General features: G+C 38.1%; 1 pseudogene; it reads left to right on the plus strand.

The window, feature by feature from the left end:
• The first annotated feature begins 638 nt into the window (after window positions 1-638).
• LOC107832390 (potassium channel AKT1-like) lies at window positions 639-13945 on the plus strand (annotated as a pseudogene).
• Window positions 13946-14467: the final 522 nt, after the last annotated feature.

Raw genomic sequence — 14467 nt, forward strand, 5'->3', positions numbered from 1 at the left:
TGGGCCACCGTAAACAATTCGGGATGTACTTCCTCAATCGACCCTCCGATTCTTGAGTCAAAGTAGTCTGATCCTGACTTGGAACTAAGAAACACTTGTCACGTGTTAATTATAACGCTGGCCACGTGTTAAGACCGTCTTTTACCAATACATCTGTAATTTCTAGGACATAAGAGTGAGCAAACAAACAAGAAATATATAAGGTAGAGATGCCACCGTAAACTAGAAGGAAAAAGTTATAATATGGCGAAAATAAATAGGATAGAGACTGGAGCTAAGACGAAGATAAAGAAGATAGAGAGTGGAGCTAAACAGAAATTAAGGTAAAAGAAAAAGTAGAGTTACATTATTAAATAATAACGACCTAATGAAAAAGAAGAATAAAGTAACGAGCCATCACAAAAAATCGATCTATCACATAAAATGGATCTTTTTCTGGCGGATTTAATAATATTACATTAAAATTTAAGTAACAATTAAAACAAACATGCTATTTGAAAATAGATATTTGAAACTACATTCATTTTTTGCTAATGATTTCAGATCTAGGAGGTTTACCATCCATTTAAAAGGTATTATTTTTCAAACCCAAAAGACTAAGGGGTTAAATGAAACTTATAATGTATGGGCAAAAGCGAGAATAAACTTTCAAAGTGGTTTCATGACGTACGTCGGTCCAATGCCTCATGCTTAGGTTCACAATGCTATACGTGTCTAAGAAGGAAGTTTTCTTGAGCTGTAGGAACTATCGAAATCACCACCTAAATATTCTCTTTTTAGTTGCAGCTGCACATAAGATTATTTGCCAATTTTTGAGGGAAAAAAAAAACTCTCTATAGGCATGGGTGATGAGCGAGGAAATAGGCTATGGGGATTTGGAGGAGTCTCTATTTGTGGTGCTACGGCCAAAGAAATTGAACAGTTGTCTAGAGACGGCAGCCATTACAGTCTCTCTACTGGAATTCTGCCTTCTCTCGGTGCCAGAACAACCAACCGCACAGTCAAGCTACGCAGATTCATCATTCATCCCAGTGATCACCATTATAGGTAAACTTTTCTATCCAATGAAAATGAAGTAAAAAAGAGAGTAAAGAACTACCTTTGTCTTCTTTCTAGAGAATATCGTTTGTCATCCAAAAATGGCTGTAGTCTTCTCTGTTCTGATTGGTTTTGTAAGTTATTCCATTCATTCTAATCATTGCCACATTGCTGTACATAATGTCATTCTGATGAAGGCAAATTCTTGCACGGCTAAGTTTGTTGGACATCCTTGCTCATTCATCACTTTTAATCGACTCGACCGAATTTGTTTTTTCTTGAACGGCATAGACATTATTTAAATTTTTAGCTGACTTGCTTTTCCTGCAATTTGAAGTGTATTTGTAACTCTAATGAGTCATTTGGTTCCAAAGAGGGTTATTCAGGAATTACTAATCCCAGGATTTTATCTCACGTTTTTCGCTGACAACATAGTCCTGATTGATGAGACGCGTGAGGGAGTTAACGCTAGATTGGAAGTTTGGAGAGACGCTGGAGTCTAAGGATTTTAAGTTGAGTAGGTCAAAAACTGAGTACTTGGAATACAAGTTCAGTGATGGGATGCACGAAGAAGGAGCGGAAGTGAAGATTGGTACTCAAGTCGTCCCCAAAAGAGATAGTTTCAAGTATCTTAGGTTGATTATTCAAGGCAAGGGGGAGATTGATGAAGATGTTACCCATCGTATTAGAGCGGGGTGGATGAGGTGGAGGCTTGCCTCGGGGGTTTTGTGTGATAAGATTGTGTCACCTGGACTTAAAGGCAAGTTCTACAGAGTGGTATGTTGTATGGGGCTGAGTGTTAGCCCGTCAAGAAGTCCCATGTCCAGAACATGAAAGTAGCTGAGATGAAGATGCTGAGATGGATGTGTGGTCATACCAGGAAGGACAGGAGGAAGGACAGGATCAGGAATGAAGTTATCAGGGACAAGAGAGGAGTGATATCTGTGGAGGACAAGTTGTGGGAGTCGAGGCTGAGATGATTCGGGAATGTGAAGAGGAGAGACATAGATGCTCCGGTTAGGAGCTATGAGAGGTTGTCCATTGCGGGCCTGAGGAAAGGTAGGGGCATGACTAAGAAGTATTGGGGAGAGGTAGTTAGGCAGGACATGTCATTGCTCCAGCTTACCGAGGATATGACCCACGATAGAAAGACGTGGAGGTCGAGGATTAAGGTTGAAAGTTGACAATTAGTAGTGTATTCCTCCTAGGCTTACCAGTAGTACTAGGACTATTTTTGTGTTATCTTATTCATGATTCTTTACTATTACATGTTGTGTCATTTGTGCACGTTACCTTAATGTATTGTTGTTACTATTGTTTGCTACTTGTTGCCTTATCTCCACTATGTCTTGAGTCGAGGGTCTATCGGAAACAGCCTCCCTATCTTTATAAGGTAGAGTCGTAGGGGTAAGGTCTGCGTACACACTACACTCCCTAGACTTCATTTATGGAATTACACTGGGTTCGTTGTTGTTGTTGTTGCTGTTGTTGTTATCATCTCAAGTTTAATATGAGTTAGTTAATACCACCAACCCATGACCAAACACGGGATAAATACGACCCCAAATTCTATACTGAGATTATAACCATAATCTTGATAACCAACAACCCCTAAAGATTTAGCCCCCATCTGTTTTCTGGAAAAAGTGTGACGTCGTTTTGACTTTTCATTGGATAAGTATCATGTCATCCGATATGTTTTCAATGCTACAGTTTCTGAGTATGTTTCTTCCGGGCATCCATTTTCATTCAGAAGATCTTTCACTCTGTTTGCAGAATGTTAACTTTATTATAGGACTTAAGTTGTATACATCGAGATTTAACTGGCTAAACAGGTTTGTCCTCTCCAGTGTAACTGTCAATCTATCGCTTGAGCATACACATTTCACTATTGGGAATTCCCATTAATGAGAACCTGAAATCCTCCAAGTTTACCTGAGCAACAAAAGAAAGAACCAGTAGCAGAGTATAACTGATGATTCAGATGTGCATACTCTATGTGCCAAGAAAATGATAAGATAGATAAAGATGTTTTCTCTCTGCCCATTTTATGTGAAGATGGTTGATTGGGTACAAAGTTTAAAAAAGAATGAATTTTTTGGAACATGTGGTCTAAATCATGACATGACATTTATCTGGCTATAAAATCACTTCATTAAAGATAAAATGAAAATTTTGAAGTTTAATTATTTCTAAGTATAGAAATCTGTCATTCTTTTTGTCCAAACAAAAAAAGAAAGTGTATCACATAAATTGAGATAGAGGGAATAAACATAATTAAAGTAGGATGGTTGAGATTTAATATTTTACGAGAGTGTAATGTGACAGAAGTATACTAGCAAAGTGGAAGTAAATTTTTGTTGGAAGGTCATAATAGTCTAATGTTATATGAGAGTTTGCGTCTACGAGAGTGTTGTGTGATAAGAGGATACTAGCAAAGTGAAAGGAATGTTCTATGAAAGGTCATAACACGATTAATGTTATATGGGAGTTTGTTGGGTCGCTAAGGCACAACATATCCACAAAATAAGTGTTGCAGAACTGCATATATTAAGATGAACACACGATCAATTATGTTTCTAGCAGGGCGAGGGCCAGAAAAAAGGCACAAATTGGGCACCGAAGTGAGCGCACAAAAAGAAGTTCTAGAACTATAGCTGTAAGGATGGTGCATTGCCTATGTACATTCTTGGTTGGGAGTCAAAATGAATACCCCTGCTATGTAATGTACTAAACCTTCGGCCATACTGCATGTGAAGAAGAGTTACGAACTCATGTTTTAATTGGTTATAGACTGGTCCGAGAATTTCAAAGGAAAACACAAAGTGGTAGAGTGACAATCAATAAAGCAACCTGCGTAGTAATGAATGAAGGGGAGCTGTTTGAGCTTTCTCATCTAGAGGCTTATATAGTGTCAGCCGTATAAAGCTCGATAAGTGTCACTTCCCTCTTCCCTTCACTTATTAAGAGGAAAACCCCTATATAACAAAAGTGAAAATCCCTTGATTAGGTCTTGAATGAGACCGAAGGTAAATGAAAATGTAGAAATAAATATGCCAACAGAAGGTGTAAGGAGCACACATAGAGGATGAAATAAGAGGATGTCATTAGAGATGGTTTTTGTCATGCCATGCATAAACCTCCAAATACACCGATCTACAGATATGATGAAGCGAAGTGTTAGAAAGAGGATGAGATAAACCTAAAATCATATGAAAGGAAGTTGTGTTAAAAGACCTACAAACCCTTGAAGTCTATGAATCTTGAGAAAAATAGAATGCAATAGAAGCAAATAAGCCATATAGAGAATACCAACTAGTTGAAAATTTAGGCTTCATGCTAGTATGCTTACCTTACGTCTAGTATTTGTTAGGAATTTCTAGTCTCTTTATAAATTTGTCTGTCAATGAAAAATTTAACGAGGATTCACACAGTCAATCCCCACTAACTTGAGATTAAGAAGTAATAGTAGTTATTTTTGTTATCATGTACCAGATTTTTGTTATCATGTACCAGATTATCTGTTTCTCATTTTCCTTTTCTTTTTGCGGGTCTGGAAAGCGGACAAGCATATTGGAAACTGGAAACCAAAATTATGCATTTCGTTCTTAGTACACCTCTCAGCCACGCAGGGAAATACTAATTAGTAGTAATATTAGATGGAAAGGTATATGATCATGGAAAACAAGTTGGCTTTTACTTAACATCAGCTTATGTTAAAATAATGTTTGCAGGGCATGGCAGAGTTTTCTGGCTGCACTGGTCATCTATACAGCTTGGGTGTGTCCATTTGAGTTTGGCTTCCTTGAGAAACCAGAAACACCACTGGCCATCACTGATAATATTGTTAATGCATTCTTTGCATTTGATATCGTTCTCAACATCTTTGTAGCTTACCGGGATAAAACCACATATGTATTAGTTGATAACCACAAAAGGATTGCTATGAAGTATGCAGGAAGTTGGATGATTTGTGATGTCATATCAACAGTCCCTTCAGAACTTGCCAGGAAAATCCCGAAACTTTTTGGTGAATATGATTTATTCTATATGTTTCGTCTCTGGCGTTTACGAAGAGTTAGTGCCTTGTTTGCCAGGTAATTGCTTGGGCTTGAAAATGATAAATGTGTTTTATATCTCCTTTCCCCTCAAAGCTCAACCTGATCCTTTTTTTTCTTTGAAACAGATTGGAGAAAGATAAGAATATCAATTACTATTGTGTGCGATGTGCAAAGCTTATATGTGTAAGTACATTTGACTGTTGTTGTGGTAGGAGATGGGTGTTTCTGATCAATGTTTCCTATTTGGTCTGTAGGTCACTCTTTTTGCTGTTCACTGTGCTGGATGCTTTTATTATCTTATTGCAGCTCATTATCCAGACCCAAACAAGACATGGATTGGGGCATCTATGGATGACTTCCTTAATCAGAGTCTATGGAATCGTTATATCACTTCAATTTATTGGTCAATAACTACTCTTACTACAGTAGGTTATGGTGATCTGCATCCGGAGAATACACGGGAGATGATCTTTGATACTTTTTACATGTTTTTTAACTTGGGCCTCACAGCTTATCTAATAGGAAATATGACACTCTTGATTGTCCACGGGACAAGTAGGACTAGACAGTTTGTGAGTAAATTTAACTATTTGATTTAGACAATGGAATTCAGTAGCTTAAGTTTCACACTATCTGTTTGTGTTTGTTGTGCTACAGAGAGACACAATCCAAGCTGCTTCCAATTTTGCACAGAGGAACCAATTGCCTGCTCGGCTCCAAGATCAGATGGTAGCACACTTGTGCTTGAAATACAGAACAGATTCAGAGGGAGTGCAGCAGCAAGAGACACTTGATTCTCTTCCTAAAGCAATCCGCTCAAGCATTTCACATTATCTTTTCTACTCTCTAGTAGATGGGGTTTACTTGTTCCATGGCGTGTCAAATGATCTACTTTTCCAGCTGTTAACTACTTGTCATTGTTTTTATAACTACAAGCATGCATATCTTTTGATGTTTGATACTAGCTCCATAATTCAAGGTCTCAGAGATGAAGGCAGAGTATTTTCCTCCCAAAGAGGATGTCATTTTGCAGAATGAAGCACCAACTGACTTCTATATTTTAGTAACAGGAGATGTGGTAACTTTATTATACCTCCGTTATGTATTCTGGATTTGACATGATGCTTTTTTGGGACTTTAAATTCATCTGCTTTGACAGGATCTATTGATACTTAAAAATGGAGCTGAACATGTAAGTTGCAATTTTGAACATACACAATTTTATCGTACATTTATTCCTTTTCTAATGAAACACAGTTAATGGCATGAAATTTCAGGTCATAGGGGAGGTCAAGGCTGGTGATCTTTGTGGTGAGATTGGCGTTCTTTGTTACAGGCCTCAGCTATTTACAGTACGAACAAAGAGCCTAACTCAGCTACTCAGAATGAACCGCACAACATTTGTTGGAGATGGGACCATAATCATGAATAATCTCCTGCAGGTATATATAAATGGCTCAAATTCTTTTCCTTTTTCGCATAACATAATCTGGCTGAAATATGACTCCAATCCACTGAGTAGCATCTGAAGGAGATGAAGGATCCAATTATGGAAGGAGTTCTGCAGGAGACAGAAAAAATGATAGCTCGCGGTAGAATGGACCTTCCTCTCACACTCTGCTTTGCCACACTTAGAGGTGACAACTTGTTGTTGCATCACTTGTTGAAGCGGGGTCTAGATCCAAATGAATCGGACAAAAATGGGAGATCAGCTTTGGTTTGTACACTATGGAGCTCTGTTTTATCCAAGTTTAAATTCTTCAAAAATTAATTAATTCCTCATCTTTTCTTTCTCATCAGCATATAGCAGCATCTAAAGGACTTGATAATTGTGTGCTTTGGCTTTTGGATTTTGGGGCCAATCCGAATAATAGAGGTAGGTACGCTCTCGTTCTAGCCAAACAACCATATGTGTTTTTATCCAAAATAATCACAAAAGTTACTGTCTGTCATGCAAACAGATTCAGAAGGGAATGTACCATTATGGGAGGCCATTTTAGGGAAGCATGATGTTGTGGAAGCCAAATGTATAGAGTGTGAATAAGTCACAACTACTATACCAAAAATTATGACAGCCACCAAATAATAAATAATACAATAAAGCAATAATAAAGGGAACACCAGAATTTACGAGGTTCGGCTAATTTTGCCTACTCCTCGGACACAACCAATATTTTATTCCACTCCAAAAATACAAGTGAAATAATACTAAAGAGAGAAGATACAAATGCCTTAAACAGATGAGAAGGCAAATGAGAGGTGTGTATCAATCCTAAACATTAGGCCTTCTTTTATAGGGGAAAAATCCCCCCAAACTTAACTCCCAACCAATGTGGGACTTTGGCATTTTGCCAAACTTCAACAAATCTCCACCTTGGCAAAATTCCACATTTTCAATTCTCTCTCAATAACAAATTTTGGTTGTGTCTTCATCTTCAATCTTCAGTGTTCAACAATGTTGATCAAATCCAAACAATGTTGAAACTTGACCGAAGTCACCACCTTTGTCAGCATATCAGCAGGATTCTCTGTAGTATGAATTTTCTTCACCGTGACTCCACCTTCTTCTATGATTTCTCGTACGAAATGATACCGAACATCAATGTGCTTCGTCCTTGCATGATAAACTTGGTTCTTCGCTAATTGAATAGCACTTTGACTATCACAAAAAATTGTGATACCTTTTTGTTCAACACCAAGCTCCTTTAGCAATCCTTGAAGCCAAATTGCCTCTTTCACAGCATCTGTAATAGCCATGTACTCTGCCTCTGTTGTAGACAAAGCAACTGTTGACTGCAAAGTAGACTTCCAACTAACTGGTGCCTTTGCAAAAGTAAACACATAACCAGTAGTTGATCTTCGTTTGTCCATATCACCCGCAAAATCTGAGTCACAATATCCAACTACAAACTGATTGTCTTCCTGCTCAAAAACTAACCCGACATCTACAGTATTATGAATATACCGTAGAATCCACTTCACAGCTTGCCAATGCTCCTTCCTGGATTGTGCATATATCTGCTAATAACTCCAACAGCTTGTGAAATGTCAGGCCTTGTGCAAACCATTGCATACATCAAGCTACCAACAACATTTGCGTATGGTACCTTTGACATATACTCTCGTTCAGCTTCATCCATTGGCGACATAGTAGTACTTAGCTTAAAATGGGAAGCAAGTGGAGTACTAACTGGCTTAGTCTTGTCATCTATGCCAAAACGTTGAAGTACTCTCTTCAAATATTCCTTTTGAGATAAACAGAGTTTCTTTGAACGTCTATCTCTAATTATCTCCATGCCAAGAATTTTCTTTGCCTCACCCAAATCCTTCATCTCGAACTCCTTCTTCAGTTGAATCTTCAACTTATCAATTTCTTCCAAATTCTTGGAAGCTATCAACATATCATCAACATATAGGAGAAGATATACAAAGGAACCATCTTTAAGCTTGTGCAAATACACACAATGATCGTATTTGCTTCTCTTGTACCTCCTTGCCGCAACATAAACTCGTCAAATCGCTTGTACCATTGTCTAGAAGATTGTTTCAATCCGTACAACAATTTTTCAAGTTTGCACACCATATTTTCTTTTCCAGCAACTTTGAATCCTTCTGGCTGAGTCATGTAGATTTCCTCCTCCAAGTTTCCATGTAAAAACGCAGTTTTTACATCCATCTGAACTAGTTCCAAATCCAATTGTGCTACCAAAGCCAACATAATTCTAATGGAGGAATGTTTTACAACTGGAGAAAACACTTCATTGTAATCAATTCCCTCCTTTTGAGCATATCCTTTGGCCACCAATCTTGCTTTGTAGCGAACATCTACTTGGTTAGGAAATCCTTCCTTCTTTGCAAATACCCATTTGCACCCAATTGCTTTCTTTCCCTTCGGGAGATTGGCCAATCTCCATGTATGATTCTGATGAAGGGATTGTATTTCATCATTCATGGCAATCCTCCACTTATCTTCTTCTGAACTTTGGACAGCGTCTTTATAAGTAGTAGGAACATCATCAGCTACAATTGAGGTTGCACAAGCAACCGTCTCTATGAGACGAACAGGTTTCGTTATTGTTCTTTTTGGCCTGCTGGTTGCTATTGATTCAAGTTGTTGTTGAGATTCCTGAGTTGTAATCTCCTCTACTGGCTCTCCTTCTAGAGGGTAATCTTCATTTGTTTCCTCCTCTGCTTCTTGTGTAGGAAAAATAAATTTTCCCTCAAACTCCACCTGCTTAGAAGCACCTTCATTTTGTTTGGTATCTTCTGTTACCTTATTTACCATAGCAAATTCATCAAAGGTAACATCTCTGCTGAATATTACTTTCTTTGTCATAGGACACCATAAGCGATATCCTTTGACTCCAGAAGTAATTCCCATAAAAATAGCCTTCTTTGCCCTTGGATCCAATTTTGACTCCGTCACATGATAATATGCAGTTGAGCCAAACACGTGCAAAGAGTTATAATCTACAGCAGGTTTTTCGTACCATTTTTCAAATGGTGTTTTGCCATCAATAGCAGCAGATGGTAGACGATTAATGAGGTGGCATGCATATGTAATTGCCTCAGCCCAAAATTCTTTGCCCAAGCCAACATTGGACAACATACACCGTACCTTCTCCAGCAAGGTCCGGTTCATACGTTCTGCCACTCCATTCTGTTGTGGTGTATGTCTAACAGTGAAGTGTCGGACGATGCCATCATTTTCACAGACCTTATTGAAATGATCATTTTTGTATTCACCTCCATTGTCTGTGCGAATACACTTGATCCTCCTGCCTGTTTGATTCTCCACCATCGTCTTCCATTTGAGAAAAATTCCCAGCACTTCATCTTTGTTTTTCATTGTATACACCCACACTCTTCGAGAAAAATCATCAACAAAGGTTACAAAATAGTGCTTCCCACCCAATGAAGGTGTTTTGGAAGGACCCCAAACATCAGAGTGTACATAATCCAAAATGCCTTTAGTATTATGGATCGCTGTACCAAATTTAACCCTTGTCTGTTTCCCTTTGACACAATGCTCACAAAACTCCAAGTTGCAAGCCTTTACTCCTTTTAACAATCCTTGATCTGATAGAGTTTTCAAGGATTTTCCTCCAGCATGTCCCAAGCGCATGTGCCATAGCTTGGTTGCTTCTGCCTCTTTGTCGTCACTGGATGTCACTGTCGCTGTCCCAATAACTGTACTGCCACGATAGCGATACATATTATTATTCTTCCGATTAGCCTTCATTACCACTAGTGCACCGGAGCATACTCTCATCACTCCATTTTCTGCAATGATTTTGAACCCTTTTGATTCTAGGGCTCCCACAGAGATGAGATTCTTCTTCAAATCCGGTACATATCGAACATCTATCAATGTTCTGATCATTCCATCATGGTTCCTTAATCGTATTGAACCAATGCCATATGAGGTAAGAGGGCTGTTATCCGTTGTGTGGACGACTCCATATTCTCCTTCTTGAAATTCCACGAACCAGTCCCTGTTGGGACACATATGATAGCTACAAGCCGAGTCCATCAACCATATGTCTGAAGATGTTGATGACTCTGTTGTAACTAATGAGAAGTCTGAATCATCACAATCAGCTACATTTGAATCCATAATGGCCTTTCCATTGTTATGTTTGGCCTTATTCTTCAACTTCGGACAGTCTTTCTTCCAGTGCCCTTTTTCTCGACAAAAGGCACATTCATCTTTGCTGGGTCTGGATCTTGACTTGGATCTTCCCTTCTTTGTCCTCGTTTGATTTTGAGGACGACCCCTCACAAATAGTGCTTCTCCTTCTCCGCCCTTCTGTTTTTCTCGCTTTCTTTGTTCATAGCTGTACAAAGCCGAACAAACTTCTCTGAGAGAAACTTCGTCATTTCCATGGAGTAGAGTAGTTTCAAGGTGCTCGTACTCATCAGGAAGTGACGCCAACAACATCAAGGTCAAGTCATCATCATCATAAGTTGTATCCATATTTTGCAAATCTGTAACCAACTTATTGAAACTGGTGATATGTTCATTCATCGTGGTACCAGGAACATAGGTGAAGTGAAACAGTCTCTTCTTCATGTACAATTTATTTTGACTGTTTTTCTTCAAAAATTTATCCTCCAGTGCTTTCCATAATTTACTTGCAGAAGTTTCCTTTGTGTATGGATATTTCTGCTCTCTAGCAAGGTAGGATCGAATGGTACCGCAAGCAACACGGTTGATAATTCTCCAATCTTCTTCTCCAATAACATCTGGTTTCTTTTCTTCAATGGCCAGATCTAGCCCTTGTTGAAAAAGGACATCTAGAACCTCGCCTTGCCACATCCCAAAATGTCCGGACCCGTCAAATATTTCGACCGCAAATTTCGCATTTGACACAATTCTTGTCATAAGCGAAGATGCCAATGATGACGTATTGTTGACACTTGATGTAGATTCTTCTTGTTTATTGTCTCCCATCTTTGACACAAATATTATTTAATAGCTGACGACACAAATCAAGATTATTTCCTTTCTGGTGTGGAAGATCAGACTAAGCTGCAACCACAGAGCATACTCAGACAGAACCTTGACTCAGTTACCAAGATAAATCTTTTCTGATGTGGAAGATCAGACTAAGCTGCAACCACAGAGCATACTCAGACAGAACCTTGACTCAGTTACCAAGATAAATCTTTTCTGATGTGGAAGATCAGACTATGCTGCAACCACAGAGCATACTTAGACAGTACCTTGGCTCTGATACCAATTGTTGCGGAAGCCAAATGTATAGAGTGTGAATAAGTCACAACTACTATACCAAAAATTATGACAGCCACCAAATAATAAATAATACAATAAAGCAATAATAAAGGGAACACCAGAATTTACGAGGTTCGGCTAATTTTGCCTACTCCTCGGACACAACCAATATTTTATTTCACTCCAAAAATACAAGTGAAATAATACTAAAGAGAGAAGATACAAATGCCTTAAACAGATGAGAAGGCAAATGAGAGGTGTGTATCAATCCTAAACATTAGGCCTTCTTTTATAGGGGAAAAATCCCCCCCAAACTTAACTCCCAACCAATGTGGGACTTTGGCATTTTGCCAAACTTCAACACATGATTCAGTGATCCGGCTACTAGTCAACAATGGTGCTAAACTTTCAGCTGGTGATGTGTGTCAATTTGCCTGCATTGCTGCTGAACAAAACAACTTGAATTTGCTCAAGAAAATTGTCCATTATGGTGGGGATATCACAAGTCCCAATATCAATGGATCATCAGCCCTGCATGTTGCTGTTTGTGAAGGAAACGTTGAAATAGTAAAATACCTCTTGGATCAGGGGGCTAATATTGACCAAGTAGACCAACATGGTTGGACCCCGAGGGACCTAGCAGTGCAGCAGGGGCATGAAGATATCAAGTTACTCTTTGAATCCAAGAAACTGACAACAACTCAAACTATCCCTGAGGAACATCCTCAGTCTGGAGTTCAGTTTCTTGGAAGATTCAAAAGTGAGCCAACGATCATGCTTCCTATGTTCCAAGGAGGCTCATTTCTAGCAGGAGATGGATCATGGGGTCGATCACGTCCTAGATGAAGTACTAATAACTTTCATAACTCATTATTCGGGCTAATGTCAGCTGTGCAGACCAATGGGCGTGATTTGTGTTTATCCAAAAACCAGGCTGCAACGGCAGTGACAACCAAGACTTATAGTGCCAGAGTAACAGTGAGTTGCCCTGAGAAGGGAGATTTTGCAGGGAAGCTTGTCTTACTTCCACAGACCTTCCAAGAGCTACTTGAAATTGGTGCCACAAAGTACGGAATCTTGCAGGCCAGAGTTCTAAACAAAGATGGAGCTGAATTTGATGGCATTGAATTAATTAGAGATGGTGATTTATTAATCTTTGCTAGTGATGGAGGAGCCAATGAACATTGTTACCCTAGCGGTGGTGATTCTTGATGTGGATATTGAAAATGCAAATGCAAACTTTCCATTTCCCATAATCAAATTCGTGTTTTCTTCTTTTCATTTTTGGGTTTCCGGTAGGGGGCGGGTTGGTGCTGAATTTCTAACCTTTTTTTTTGGGGATTTTTACCTATTTATACCATATATCAAACCTTATTACCAAAAATGTTCATAATTTGTTATTTACCCGTGTAGTCCACACTTTTACTACAAATTATATACCAATCCAAAAATAGATAGATTTTGCCATAAAAACGCGCTAAAATGAAGGCACCAGATCTGCGTGTGATTCTGTCAACATTAAATTCGAATTGCTGTGTAATTCTCTCCTTCCTCAACGGAAAGAGATCTCTCTTCTCTCACTCAACTACAATTCTCAAAAAATGCAAGCTACTGAAGCTCCAGTAATCAAACGGAAAGGAGATTTCTGTTCTTCATCTTCATTTTCATCTGTTCTTCCATATATTTTCCACCATTGATAGCCATTAAAAAGCTTGAAAGCTTTGAATTCAAATTTGGGTTTTCAAAAATCATTATTTGTTTGGATTGGGTGTTGTTGTAAATAATTCGGAATATGTTTAGGAGTTTATATCTCAATTTTGAGAGGTTTTGGTGAAGATTAGACTTGGTTTTGACTGAATTTTAGATTGAAACTCGAAGAAGAAGAAGAAGAAGAAGAAGAAGAAGAAGACGTATTTCCAGAAATTGTAGATAAATTGTAGTTAAATTGTAGAATTGTAGATATATTGTAGATAAATTGTAGATAAATTGTAGATAAATTGTAGATGAATTGTAGATTGGGAAGACTAAAACTTTTACAAATCTTCTACAATTATGTCGAAAATGTCAATTATGCTACAATTGAAATGAGAATTTGGATATTAAAATTCAATGTATCTATTTTGTAGATATCTTGTAGATAAATTGTAGATTATTTGTATTCTGATTGTAGATACATTATTTTCAGTTTTCACAAATCCAAAACGACTAAAGCTTCTACAAAATCTTAATGCTTAATATACTTAATTTATTCTTAAATATACTTAATGCTTGCATATTGCACCAAATTCTAATGCTTGCATACTGAACCATATTCTCACATAAAGCCAGTTTTTGCTTTCCTTCAGGCTTGAAAAGGACATCCGTTTTAACTATTTTTGAACGCGATATGCAAAATTGATCTCTGTAAGTCACAGTTATATATAATTTAAGCATAGGATCCTAAAGATAACTCTGGATATTAATTCATTACTAAGAATATGCATTTGAGATCCCTAAGCATAGGAGCATCGTGAGTTTTGTGTGTGTTGTGAACAGTTGAGATGAAAGGAAAGAGAAAGTGGGAAGATACAGTCCTATAATTATGCCTAATATAAATGAACCCTTAATTATATCCCTAATTTGAATTATGGTA

The sequence above is a fragment of the Nicotiana tabacum genome, chromosome 11 (assembly GCF_000715075.1).
Source record: "Nicotiana tabacum cultivar K326 chromosome 11, ASM71507v2, whole genome shotgun sequence".
Classification (NCBI taxonomy): domain Eukaryota; kingdom Viridiplantae; phylum Streptophyta; class Magnoliopsida; order Solanales; family Solanaceae; genus Nicotiana; species Nicotiana tabacum.